This window comes from Protopterus annectens, chromosome 2.part2 (assembly GCF_019279795.1).
Source record: "Protopterus annectens isolate FY-2018-M chromosome 2.part2, PAN1.0, whole genome shotgun sequence".
Taxonomy (NCBI): domain Eukaryota; kingdom Metazoa; phylum Chordata; order Ceratodontiformes; family Protopteridae; genus Protopterus; species Protopterus annectens.
The window spans coordinates 231,097,684-231,111,704 of record NC_056730.1 but is presented as its reverse complement, the minus strand read 5'-3'; positions in this window follow the sequence as shown (position 1 = coordinate 231,111,704).

The window sequence follows — 14,021 nt, the reverse complement described above, 5'->3', positions numbered from 1 at the left end:
AGGCTGTCCTTTGTAACCATTATTGTTTGTTTTTTCAATGGAACCTTTTGCTACATATATCAGAAACATGCAAAATATAAAATCCTTTCAAATTAATAAGGACTATTGTCCTAAGATACAATTGTTTGCTGATGATATGTTGTTAACGTTGGGTGATATTGACGGTTCTTTGCATGATATTATAAATACCTTAAGCAAGTTTGAAAGAATTTCAGGGCTTAAATTTAATCATAATAAATCTAAAACATTACTAATTAACAAAAAGATCAACAAAAACCTAAAAGAGACTAGCCTGCTTAATTGAGAGAAAGATGTATTACAATACTTGGATGTCAGTATAAAGAGTACATGGAAAGAGTCTGTTAAATTAAGCTACAATCATTTAATAACCACCATTAGTGAACTAAACAAAAGATGGAATAAAATGTTCTTCACAATAGAGGATAGGTCCTCTTTAATTATTACCTAAAATGTTGTTTTATATACAATCATTGATACTTTCCCCTCCCAAAAACTTATTTAAAAAATTAGATTCCATGCTACTTAAATTTTTATGGTTCCCCTTAAAACCTAAGATTGCATATAAATGGCACATTAGAGCTTGGAACAGTAATGGAATAGCATTCCCTGGCTTAGATCTTTATTACAAATCAGTTATAATTAATGTAATATTACATTGGATCACACCTACCTATATATCTGGGTGGAAAACAATACATGAGATTCATATAACTGATGCCAGAGCTATAGAAAATTAATTTAAAAAACAATATGGAAAAAGTAGAGTTCATTGGCTTTTACTTGAATTTTGTTTATTTAATAAGAAGTTTGATCATTTTTCTTATGGCATTAATCAAATAATTTATAACTTTAAAAATATAATTGATTGAAATTACAACATTAAACAATTTTTATTTCTTATATTCCCTATACCAAACTCCCCTGATTGCATAGTTTCAACATCAATGTGATGCAAACATTAAAGGAAAATAACTTGATATTCTGGCATCAGTTTATTGAAAATAAGAGTATTAAACCACTAAACTCTCTTTTATTTAGTTTTGATAGCCAAGACAGTTGCTTGTTTATATTGTGGCAGTTTTTGGAAAACAAAATTAGAGTATCAATCAACCTAGAGACTGAATCTATACCTAGTTTGGTTCAACTATTTATTAGGTGTCTTCAAAAGACAGATAATCAAAAATTAAGTATCTCACCTATCTATAAGATACTAAGAGAAGACACTCTAATGTTTGACTCAGATTTTTGGAATTACTATGTAAAGATTAATGGAGAACAAATATCTGATGAATCCAAAAAATTGTTATTGAATTCTACGTATGGTACCTCTTCTTCATTATATTGGAGTTTGTATACATGGAAATTTATGAATAGGAGTTTCTATACTCCACATAAAATAAATCTTATACTCAAAAACAGTGAAAGTAAATGTTGGAATGTGATGAATTACTAGAGGCCAACTGAGTTCACATGTTCATTGAATGTAGAAATTTTGTTCAATGCTGGAAAGACTTCAGATGCTTTGTAAATGCTTTATGGTCTGATAACTCTCATATTTCTAACTCACTAATCCTATTGAGTGTTTCTATACATAATGTAATATCTTAATCTCAGATTCAGTTACTCTGGTCAATTCTTGCAATTGCCAGAAAAGTTATTACTTTGAATTGGAAAAGTAAACAAGATTTGATGTTTAAAGATTTTATTAATTTAGCAAAAGTTGTTTGCAAAAAAGAACTGCAAACCATTTGTTATAGAACTCATAACATTACTCATAAAAAATAGCATGGCAAAAATTGGAAAACCTTTTGAATAAATACTGATAACTTCTCATGGATAAAATGACTGTTTATCATGGATGAATGTAAATACTGTAAATAGTTTTGATATTGTTTTATTGTATTTATGTGTGCATTTGCATATGTTTATAATGAAAACAAAATAAAAATGTTTTGGAGAGAAGTATTCAGCTGTACTTCACATATTACACATAATTCTTTATCATTATATTTGTACGAGTCTATATTATAAAGTTGACTGGTTACTTACCTGAACGCCTAAACGTCGACCCGTCTTCATCGAACAGTGAAAACATCAATCATCCAGAAAAGCGAAAGTGGAAATGTCGAATCGTCATGGCTGGCCTTCTGTGGTATAGCTCCGTAAGGTAAGTGTGCGATAGTTAGTGACCTTAGGGTTAAGGTGCGGGTTAAGGTAAGTGCATAGATGGTAACGTATCTTAGATTTAGTGTAGAGTTTTGTTAAGTGTATGTGTGTGGATTATTTAGTTTGTTTGGGTTTAGCTTTTTAACGTAAGTGTGCAATAGTTACGGACCTTAGGGTTAGGGTGTGGGTTAAGTTAAGTGCATACATTGTAGTATATGTAAGATTTAGTGTAGGGTTTGAAGTATTGTTTAGTTTAGGGTTAGAAGTAGGGTTTTGGTTAGTGTATGTATGTGGTTTATTTAGTTTGTTTATGTAGGTAGTATGTAGCGGGCGGTGGGGTGGGACAAGTATGAGTTCGACTTTTTAAATTTTGCAGTTTAGGGCGTTCTGTGTTTATGCGGTTCAATGACGACGGGTCGACATTTAGGTATTCGATGAATTAAGCGGTCGACTTTATACTATAGACCCTATTTGCACTATATGTCATCTGTTAACATAATATAATTCTAATCTGATGTGCATTCAGAGTTCAGTATAGTACATTAAGCACACACAGAACAAGTATGTAAGGCTGCTACCACAACTGAAATGAATATTGCTTAAAGTCAAAATTTAACCACAAAGGTGACTGAGATCTCCATGCATTTGTTAGCCATCATTCCGAAAGCAAATTGTACATTTTGGTCAATGTTTAAATCAGAAAGGATACTGGTTGCAATTCTTTGGGACTTTATAAAGTGTACCTCCTTTGCATAAACTGCAACTTACCACCATATGTAAAAAGACCTGCACACAGAGATAATTTCCAATCAATTGTATAATCAACATACACAAAGTAACAATAGCAATCATTAAAAAAATCTGCAGTAACAATAAGGAAATTTAGGGTGTGCATTACACATGTGACACATATAATGTACACCTATACAGTAAGTCAAAGGTATACCATAATATAGTTATATATCCTTAAGCTGAGTATACAAAAGTCTAAATCAGATAACTGATGTCATAAGAAAATTATTGATAAAAACATTATTATGGCTATGTGACAACTGTTGCAGTGACTGTGGTAATTGCATTACCAATATGTATTTTATTTATTTATTTGTTTATTTATTTTACATTTGTTAACTGAGCTAGTCCAACTGGATATATTTCCATTTTCAGCAGAGGCCCGGGGAGAAAAGCTCCAACAATAACATACAAAAAAGAGAGCATTAGCAAACAATGTGTACTATTAACGCAACACACCACACAAAAAGAGTATCATACACAAATATAAAAGAAATTATGTTTTAATAATCCGAGACCATTAGCTAAAAAGATTGATACTATTTGTAAAACACACTACGTTGTCCTGTTCGATTCTCAGCTAGAGTGTCTTCTGTGTGGAGACATGCGTGAATGGGAGTACCTTCGTTGAAGGTTGTGCATCAGTGCTGGCAACTCGGCATGTAAAAATCTACTGCCAATCATTAGCGGACTGGAGTTCCGCTGTGGCGACCCCTAACTGGGAAAAGCCGAAAGACACAACAACTACCTAATCCTCTTACATTAAAACATGTGAGGTAGTTTACAATCCATTCACAGTTGTAACAATAATTTAAGACAATTACTACTTCCTAAGGGGTAAGCAGTATTAATTGGCAAAGGGAGGCAGTATAGAGATAAGGTAATTGAGAAAGCAGAAGATTAGTCAGGGTAACAGCAAGGGCATATCCAGTGTGTTTTAAGATGTATCTTGAGCCTTTGTTTAAAGAGTGGAAAGGAGGGAAGTAAGGTTAGATCAGATGACAACAGGTTCCAATATTTCCCAGTGGTATTAGAAAACAAGGAGTCACCTGCCAAGTTATTAGACTTGTTAATGCTAGCCAATAGTTTAGTGGAAGAGTGTAAGGAATTGAAGTTTGTATAGGGGTAATAAGGTTAGAAAGTATTGGTGTGTTGTTAGGTTGGTAGAATATGCTATGGACAATGGTAAGTTGGGAAAGTATCAAAATGTTTTTTAGTTCAAGCCAGTCTAGCTGCTGAAGGTTCAGACAGTGGTGAGTTCTAAATGGGTTCCCAATGGCAAATATGGCCATATTGTTATAGGAGTTGGCTAGTTTAGATAGATTTTTTTTCTTTAGGTTAGTATAAATGGAGGAAGCATAAAGAAGAGTTGAGATTAGATGGGAGTGGGCTATTGTAGTTCTGGCTGTTGGTGTTAAGAAGGGTTTCATTCTATATAGGGAGCCCAATTTTCTATTTACGGTTTTTATAGTGTTATTTATATGGTTATCAAAGGTAAGGTTATTGCCAATTGTTATTCCTAACAGTTTAGTGGCAGAATTGGGGGTTATAAGGGTGTCATTATTCGATTTGATAGAGAAATGTATAGGGGGGGACTTACTGTTAGGTACGAAGAGTAAGAGCTTGTTTCAATTGGCATTGAAAAGGAGGCAACATTTTAAGAACCAAGCCTTAACTGTGTTAAATACTGTTTGGGTTAAAGATTGTAGTTCGGATGTAGAGTTGGCAGAACATATGAGTGTGGAATCATCTGCATAATGTATGCAGATAGCTTAAGGGATTGCTAAGTGAAGGTCATTGATGAATAATGAGAATAGAAGTGGACCTAGATTGGAGCCCTGTGGGACTCTGAGAGAGACTGGAAGGTGGGAAGATAGTTTATTCTCCCAGAGGACTGCTTGTTGCCTATTGTTAAGGTAGGACCTGAACCAGAGAACAGCCTTGGTGTCTAGAGAAAGGGATTCAAGAATTTTTATGAGCAGGGGGTGGTTGACCATGTCAAAGGCTTTTGACAGATCTATAAAAAGTGCTGATGAGAGGATGTTGTTATTATTATGGTTTTTATTGATAGAGTCAGTGAAAGATAGGGGAGCTGTGGTGGTACTATGAAATGGCCTGAAGCCATGTTGACAGTTAGCTAGTATATTGTGTTGGGTTAAGTGGTTTATTAGTTGATGGTGAATGCATTTTTCCATAACTTTTGCTAAGAGTGATAAGAGAGCTATGGGCCTGTAGTTGGAATAATCATTGGAGTTACCGCCTTTATGTAAGGGTATAATGTGGGATATTTTCCAGATATCAGGAATGGCTCCTTCATTTATGGTTCTGTTTATAAGGATGGATACAGGATAAGCAACTGCTTTAGCTGCTTTTTGCAGGTATTCAGATGGAACTTGGTCAGCAGAGGGGGTACATGACTTAAGTTTTTGGATAAGTTTTTGGATGTATGAGGTAGCAATGGGTTGTATTTGGAATGTTGGGAGAGTATCAGGTAAAGTGGTAGGGAGATTAGAGTAGTTTGAGGAAAGTTGACAGGCTAGAGATTTTATGGTGTCTGTGAAGAAAATATTGAAGGCATTGGCAGTTTGATGGGAGGTATTGTTATCCGCCCCTAGAAGGGGTGGTGTACTAGAGTGCCTTGGGTGTAGGAGTCTATTTAAACTAGACCAGAACTTTTGTGGATTGTTATAGTGAGCTTTCTGTAGTTTGCAATAGTAGTTTTTTTTATCAGTGAGTGTTGCTTTTTTGTAATGTTTCTCAACTGTCTAAATGTTTGTTGCTCAGAGATAGTTTTGGATGCTCTCCACTTGGCCCACAATTTGTTCCTAAGCAATATTTGTTGTCTAGTTTCTTTTGAAAGCCAGGGGGCTGGTTTGGACTTTATTCTGATGGACAGTTTAGGTGCATGCTTATTAAGGATAGTTAAGAATTTAGAGTCGAAATATTTAACAGCATCCTCAAGAGGGAGAGTTTTTAGTGGGTTCCAGTTACAGGCATTAAGTTTATTTTGGAATACTACAGGGTTAAAGTGTTTGTTGGTTCATGAGGTCCTATAAGTGGGGGTGTTTGGGATGTCATTCTTTTGTTTTATAATGTAAGTTAAAGTATGAACACTTAAGTCATCAGGTAGAGTTCCTATCTTGTAAATTTGTTGTTGTTTATTAATAAGTATACAATCCAGGATACTATCTTTGTTGTTAGGTTTGTTAAGTCTAGTGGTGGTGGTAATTGTTTGACTAAAGCCATGAAGATTAATATGTGATAAAGGATTATATGTATTTACACATTTCCAGTTAGGATTAAAGTCTCCTAATATAATTGTTTCTTGTGGGCAAGTACTGGATACCCAGCTTAGAATGTCCTCTATTATAGTACTATTATTACCAAGAGGTAAGTAGATACAGATGATGTATAGGGCTTTGCTGGGGCTAAGTTGAAGTCGGGAGATAAGGACTTCAGCCTTTCTATCTTGAGGTGGGTTATAAGGTATAGAGGAGATCTGCAGCATGGATTTAAATAGTAGTGCTACTCCCCCTCCTCTATGTTTTATGTGATCAAGTCTCAATATATTGTAACCTAGGAGAATTATTTCATTGTTTTTAGTTCCAGGTTTTGACCAGGTTTCTGTGAGACAGAAGATATCAAAGGAATGGATATCAAGGAGGACATGGAGTTGGGCAATTTTGTTATTAATGCTGCGGATATTGAGATGCCCTATAAGTAAGGAATTAGAGAGACTGGTTTGGGTTGTTAGGGTGGAGGGAGTAGTACAAGGAGTTGTTAGTGTGGGGACATTAGTTGGGCCTGGGTTAGGGTGGATGTCACCGTATTTTAAAGTCGGAGTTTTTAGGCCAGAAACTGGGTAGTTAATGAAGCTGGTTAGATATTTCAGCTTTTTTACAGTGGTGTGATTGAATTTGATATGTGTGAGTCGATGGTACTTGGCTAGCAGGTAGCAGGGTGTAGATGTGGTAATTATTTGAAAATGGGTATGTGTATAATTTTGATTAGCTGTTTGTTTAGGAGAGTAGTTGAAGTGATAATAATTAAATTTTTCAATGGAGTTGAGGAGACAGGCAGAGGTGAGGACAGGTATAAGAGTAGCTATTAGTATTAACTTGATTAGAAAAGGTTTTGTTGTTTTAGACATATTGCTAGGGTTACATATATTGATAAAGCAGGACCTAGGATAAAACAAAAAGATGTAAGGGCTTTGAAGAGTCCTTAGAGAGGAAGAAGTGGTAAAAGTAATGAAATAAGATTAAGTATTTTAAGAGGAGGTAGTAGATGAAGTGGGAAGGAAAGAGGTAGATAGGAGGGGTGTGGTTAAATTAGCTAGATTGGTTAAAGCATAGGAATGGAGGGTTGGGAGAGAGGGTGTCGCTTATGAAGTATATGTCTAGGGCCTGTGGGGGTGGGTGGCAATTAGGGGTAGGGTATGGGGAGCAGAGTGAGCCCATAGGCCGAACGGAGCTGGCAGAGCTGAGAGATAATGAGTTATACAGTGAGACTGTGTTCTACAAAGCTTTGGGTAGGTACATGGCACTTTCTGTAATTGTAATATGTATGAACCAATATTGACTCTCTGTCACACATTGCATTGCACTATACAATATTGTACATGCACATAATTATACTAATCATACTACCAAATAATTGTAGATATCAGAGGTATGCATTTCTGCTATGAACACACTACACTGTGCTCTTAGTATTTGCAATATTCAAGACATACCCATAAAGCCAAGATAGTTCTGCAATTCTGGAGGTATATTATGTACCACAGATGCATGCTCCTTGGCAAGACTTATTTTATTTATTTATGCAAGTCTGTCTTGCTTCTGTGCAGTGTGATGACTTCTGTGGAAGACCTGCTCCATTAAGCCCTCCTCTGTATGACATCACTTTTATACAACATCAGCTAAGTTTTTAACCACCCCTCCCAGTCAAATTCACTAGCTGGTATGGGCTGGTGAAGACACGATACAAAAGAGTGAGACTGGGAGCCACCATTGCTGCTTGCAGATGTTGGTTTGTTACAGTACTGGGAGCTACCAATACCCATATGTTGTGATCATTCACAAAGCCATTGTGAGCTGTTAAGCATGGTCTTCCATTTAGATGCATCCTTCTAATGAGGTAACACTGCATCATAGCCTGCAAATTCACCTACTCCGGCTATCTTCTTCATTGCAGTTTCAAGAATTGCCTGTCTCACAGCAGTACATCATCCTCATGCCTTTACTGAAGAGGAGTTGGCAGGTAGTGTCTCATCAGCATCCCCTGAAGATGGGTGGGCAAGCATAGTCTAATCCTTCATCCCTAACCCCACCAGCTCTTGCAGGTGCTTGGACCACTAATCAAAATTTGGTCATCTAGGTCCTAGTAAGGGTTTTATCTGTCTACATGAACAGAGATGACTTTTGGACTCAGCAAAGTGACAGACATTGGCACTGAGTTCTATCAGCTGTTACATTTTGTAAAACATTACACACTAATGACATTCATTAGTGATGTACAGTAATGTATGGTACAGCAAAATATGGTAGTCTTTATGTCATATAAGCCTGTAATATTCTGAGATGCTCAGATATATGAGATTATCTGTACATGGGGATTTAGTGTAATGGTAATTAGTGCAACTGCTTGATACAAAGGTATATTTACTTATATGATGCTATATCTGTATCACTTTCTAGGTCTGCATTCAATATGTACATTATTATAGTACTACTATGTGTGCGCTGCAGCTGAAGAATTGCATTGAAGGAACTGCTCATAAATTGTTTCCTTTAGAAGTTTTGCAGGCAGAATTATTTCTCTGTAATGCTTCAGTGTCATTTTTGTGGGCACTGATGCATATTTTTCCATACATGTACTTTCTTCATCGTTTCATTTCTTTCTTATCATAGGACAACAGATACTCATAAATGCATGCTGCATAACTGTACCATTCACGTACACTTGCATATGTATGTGGCTCTGTAAGAAAAGGAATAACTATGTTTTCTCTCTCCTTTCTCTTTTTCACTATGCCCATTGCAATTCTCTCTCACTCTCTCAACACACTCACTGTCTCACACAAACACTACAAACAATAGGTTCATAGGTTTATACTAGGCTATCTGCCCTACGGCATTTATAAGCCTAGCCAAAAACATGTTTGGCTCTCTCCACCCTTATAATTTAACTTCTAGAGCCTCTGTCCAGTAGTGCCACTGGAGTGATCTCAGGTGTAAACTTACTGTTACCCATCCACTCATCAAGATTTCTCTTGAAGAGGGCCAGCGAGGGGCTTTGTCTTACGTGAATTGGGATTTTATTCCAGAGTGTGGGAAGCCTTTGGGATATGAATCTATCCCTCCAGCATGTCCTATTTATTGCTGTGCTGAGGTTTAAGTCAGAGGAGCGTGTTGCTCTAATGGATTTGTTTTTTTTTAAGGTGGAGCATGTCCATTACTCTGGGTTGGACATGGCTTGTAAGTCAGGCAGAGGTCGCCTCTGAGCAGGCGGTAAGCAACTGAGTAGAGCTGTAGTTTCTTTAGCCTGGTTGCATAGGGCAACTGTTTGAGGCCCATGATCCTTTTGGTGAGGAACTTTTGGGGTCTCTCCAGCTGCTGCAGGTGCCGGGTAAGGTACATCCCAATTGGGGCATTGTATTCAATTATGGGTCTGATGAGTGATGAGTATAGGGGCACAATGACCTCTATAGATCTAGATGAGAACCCTTTAGTTATAAGATGGGCAATATAGAAGTATTTTCTGACTATTTTGGCAATGTGATTATCAAAAGAGAGGTTAATATCAACATGGGTCCCCAGATCCCTAATTACTTCTTCTGTACTTAGTGGGCACCTTGTTTTTCCCAAAGGGGATGACTATGCATTTTTTGGCGTTAAGTTTGAGGCCATGGCTCTGGCACCAGGCATCTGTCTCCATAAGACCCTTTTGGAGAATGCTTGTGTCGGCTGGGGATAAAAACTACATCACCTGACGACATAGGTTAGTACTAAGTTAACTGCCTTTGTGAGCCATTTTAAGCTTAGCCAATTATCCCCTTGTGGGGCTCAAACCCAGCACCTTGTGTTTGTAAGGCAAACACCTTAACCATTAAGCCACCCTCCCAACTCCAAACTAAATGCATATATACACATATAAAAATGTGTGCATATGTTGGGGTAGGGAGGGTGGCTTAATGGCTAAGGTGTTTGCCTTACAAACGCAAGGTTTGTGTCTCAAAAGGGATAATTGGCTAGGCTTAAAATGGCTTGCAAGGGCAGTTAGCTTAGTACTAAACTATGAACCTATGTGAATAACAATAACTTAAGCAAAGCCCATGTGTGTGTGTGTGTGTGTGTGTGTGTGTGTGTGTGTGTGTGTGTGTGTGTGTATGAAAAACAAATATTTAAACAAACCCAATATGCATTACACTAGTGCATGATCTAGAAACCTGCATAGTTGATGTTAAAATCCACCTGCATATTATACCGGAACTCTGTTATATCACCCTCTAAATAGTCCAAAAACATTATATCACCCTTTTTAATTCCTTGAAAAACTTGCAATGCTATACTGTAAGATTCTTTGGAATTACAGCCTAAAAATGCTTTGTTGCCTAACTGATAGAGTTGTGTGATTATAAGTGAATACCTCATGTGTCCAATGTTTTTGATTGAATATTTACAGTTATTACATATTATGCTGTATTATAGAGTGATACAGGAAAATGGGTAGTCGTAATTTTAGTACTACAGTAGAAAATATGCTTGGGTGGCAGGGATGAAGTAAATGACAATCATACTATATGGGTTTACAATTTAGCTTGCATAAACAAATGATTTTTACCTTGGGTATTTTGGTAATGAACAACCTAGTGTGGATTATAGTTTTTCCTTTTTCTACTAATTAAAATTGTTTAAATGTGACATAAGGATGAGATCAACTTGGTGAAGTCATTTTTTCAGTTTCTCATCAATAACACAAAGGTTCCTATATTGTGTAAGTTAATCTAACAGCAATAAAATGTATATGACTATATTACCCTTCATTTATGTAAATGTCTTATAAAACTACTGAAGAAAATGTTTAACTTACTAGTTATATTAGAGCTAACTAATTATTTGTGTATTCCTATTGGTGAAAAGCAGACAAATATCAAATTATTTTGTTTTTTTCACTGTTGCGTAGTTTTGTTATTCCTTGTTCAGTAATACTCTGCACTTACATGAGTGTGACATTCATGTTACTGAAAAAATGTTACTTCTAAATTTGTTGAACACCAGTACTGACACATTCAGCTTTTGCACCATAAGTGGTCTGGAAAGGCATCAGCGTGATGTGATCTACAAACTTTTGCAAAACAAACATTGCTAGAATTACGAAATCCAATGATCTAAAACCTTATCTGTGACACAAACATTTTGGATTGACAGCTATGTGTCATCTGTGTCTGGAAAAGGCTCCTCAGTCTTATGAAGCAGAGCTCATCCTTAAGCCTATTCAAGTGCAGTTTGGACCAATGGATGGATAATCACAAATTCAGTGCCTGGCTTGTCACCTCTGTCCCTTATGGACAGGGCACAGCTTGCAGATGCCCTTAGGCACAGGCATATATCAAAGCCATTCTATCCCATGAACATTGATAAATGGGAAAATTGGGTCATGAATGGCTAGGCTTAAAAATACTCTAGGGCCATTAGCCTAGTAACCTTCTAAGATCCTATGTGTATAAGTGGAATAACTCTGGAGTGGCAGGGAAGGTGTTTACTCTGTGACTGTTATACATGGGTCTACTGCTGATGCTTGTGTGCTAGTAGCTCATGATACACCCGCTGACACTTGCATGAAAAACCGTGTTCTAACTCTTACTAATCTGATCTCCCATTTCTATATATTCCTCCCCACACCCAACCCTATAAAACTGCACTAACATACTAGAACATAAATGCTAATCCTAAAACTCACACAGAGTACCCAACCTAATCCTTACACTCTTACGCTGAACTTGTACTCCCCCTCTGTCTAACCCTATGTTCCCTGATCACTAGACCCAAATGTCCAACCCTCCCAAACCTCAATTCTCAAATCTCTCTCTTATCCTAAAACTCTCCTGCCACTCCAAAAACCTAAAACTTCCTTCCTTCCTGTTCCCTAACTCTAAAATCCATGTAGTGCTCCATACCCCTAAAATCCCCATCTCACTTCCTAACCCCAAAATACCCCTCTGGCTCCCTCCCCATTGCTGCTTGCCCAAAATCATATTCTTTTTAAGTATATGGAGCAGTCCATGAGTCCCTGGTTTCAAGATAGTAGTTTTCAGGTACTAACTATTATTATAGGTTATACTTGTCTGAACAGCTTAGAAGCCTTGCCTATTGTTACTGCACTGCAGCAATGTGAATCATTTAAACGTTTCAAAAACTATTACAAGGGAGGTGTTTTTTATTCAACAGCACTAAAAGCATGTGATTGCACTCTACTAAGCCAGAAGGATGCAGCACAATCCCTTTTTGTGGAAGTATTTAAAACAAGAACATTCTTCTGATTTTCATAGAGTATACACATTTGAAACACAATACTGCAAGACATGAAAAAGTAAAAACATTGTCAGTAATTAAACATAGCAGTGAAATACAAAACTCATTACTGTCATCACCATCATCATCATCATCATCACCGTCATCAACCCTTTTTACCATTTCACATGGTGTCAGGGTGTAACATCAGCTCTCACCACCCATTTCAATTCAGAGCCTCTCTCTTATCTTCGTCTACAGTCATGCTTTACTGATGCTTGCTTTCTCACATGCAGTCTGTCCATCTCTTGGCTGAACATACTTGTCTCCTTTTACCTTCGTCCCGTCTTTTCTCAATATTCTTTACCAAATCATCTTTCTCTTTCCCACATATGTGGCTGAATGACTGAAAGCTATTCTCCTTGATCTTCATTTGGAGTTGCTTTGGCTTCTGCCCTGATGCCTTTTACTTCTTCTTCTTCTTCTTCTTCTTCTTGTGTCTCACAGTGTGCATCCTGCTACTTGCCTCAAGTTCCCTCAGCTGCTGTCCCCTCACTGCCAAGGTTTCTCCACCATACAGAAGCACCAGTCATGCCACTGGTCTGTACACCTTTTTAACTTCTTTGGCATTTTTCTGTCACATACTACCCCTGACACTATGTCCCCATTTGTTCTAGCACCACTCATTCTTTCATTGGCCCTCTCATTCTCGCATCCTTTCTCTTCAGCCATACTTTCTAGATACATGATGGTTTAACCTGTTCCAAAAGTTTTGCTTCTACCTCAGTTTTCAGCTTTTCCTGATTTTACCCATTGCTGCCATGTGTTGTCTTTACTCAATATCGTCCCATGTACCTCTAGTTTTGAATTTCATTCCCCAGTCATTTGCTGAAATTTCTCCCCAGTGTCTGATTGTAGTGCTATATTAAAATGCATTGTTGATCTGTTTCTCTGACCTGTTTTGTAATGTAGTTCATCATCAGTATAAACAGGAGTGGGCACAGAGATGAATCTTGATGACCATTCATTTCCCCAATATATGTATTTATTTTACTTTGTTTATTCCTTGTTAACCAGTTTTCCCCATTACCTAGTGGCTTCTTTTAAGTGGAGACTCAAGGTGGTATTTATACTACTACTACATGGAATTTGGGCAGGGTAGCAGGAACTTCCCCTAGCTTGTTCTTGTTGCAAGTGGGACCCGTTTTTTGTGTGGTCACTTCTGGTTTCTGTTCCAGGTACAGAGGGAGCCTGTGTACATATTGAGGCAGATGGGGAGAGAAGGGGGCAATGGAGTGGTGAGGAAAATGGGGGAGAAAGCCAATATCAAGGTCAGTGAATGTATGCAGGATTCTGAGTTGATGTTTCAAAGAAATTTGCAAATGATGGATATATAATTACAGCCCTCCAGTTAGGAGGGTTGTGGGCTGATTTACTTAAAGAAGAGGTGATGCAGAGTGAGCCAGAAAATGAAGGAGATATTTCCTGGGGGTGGACATTATGGAGAAGATACAAAAGGAGGATGCA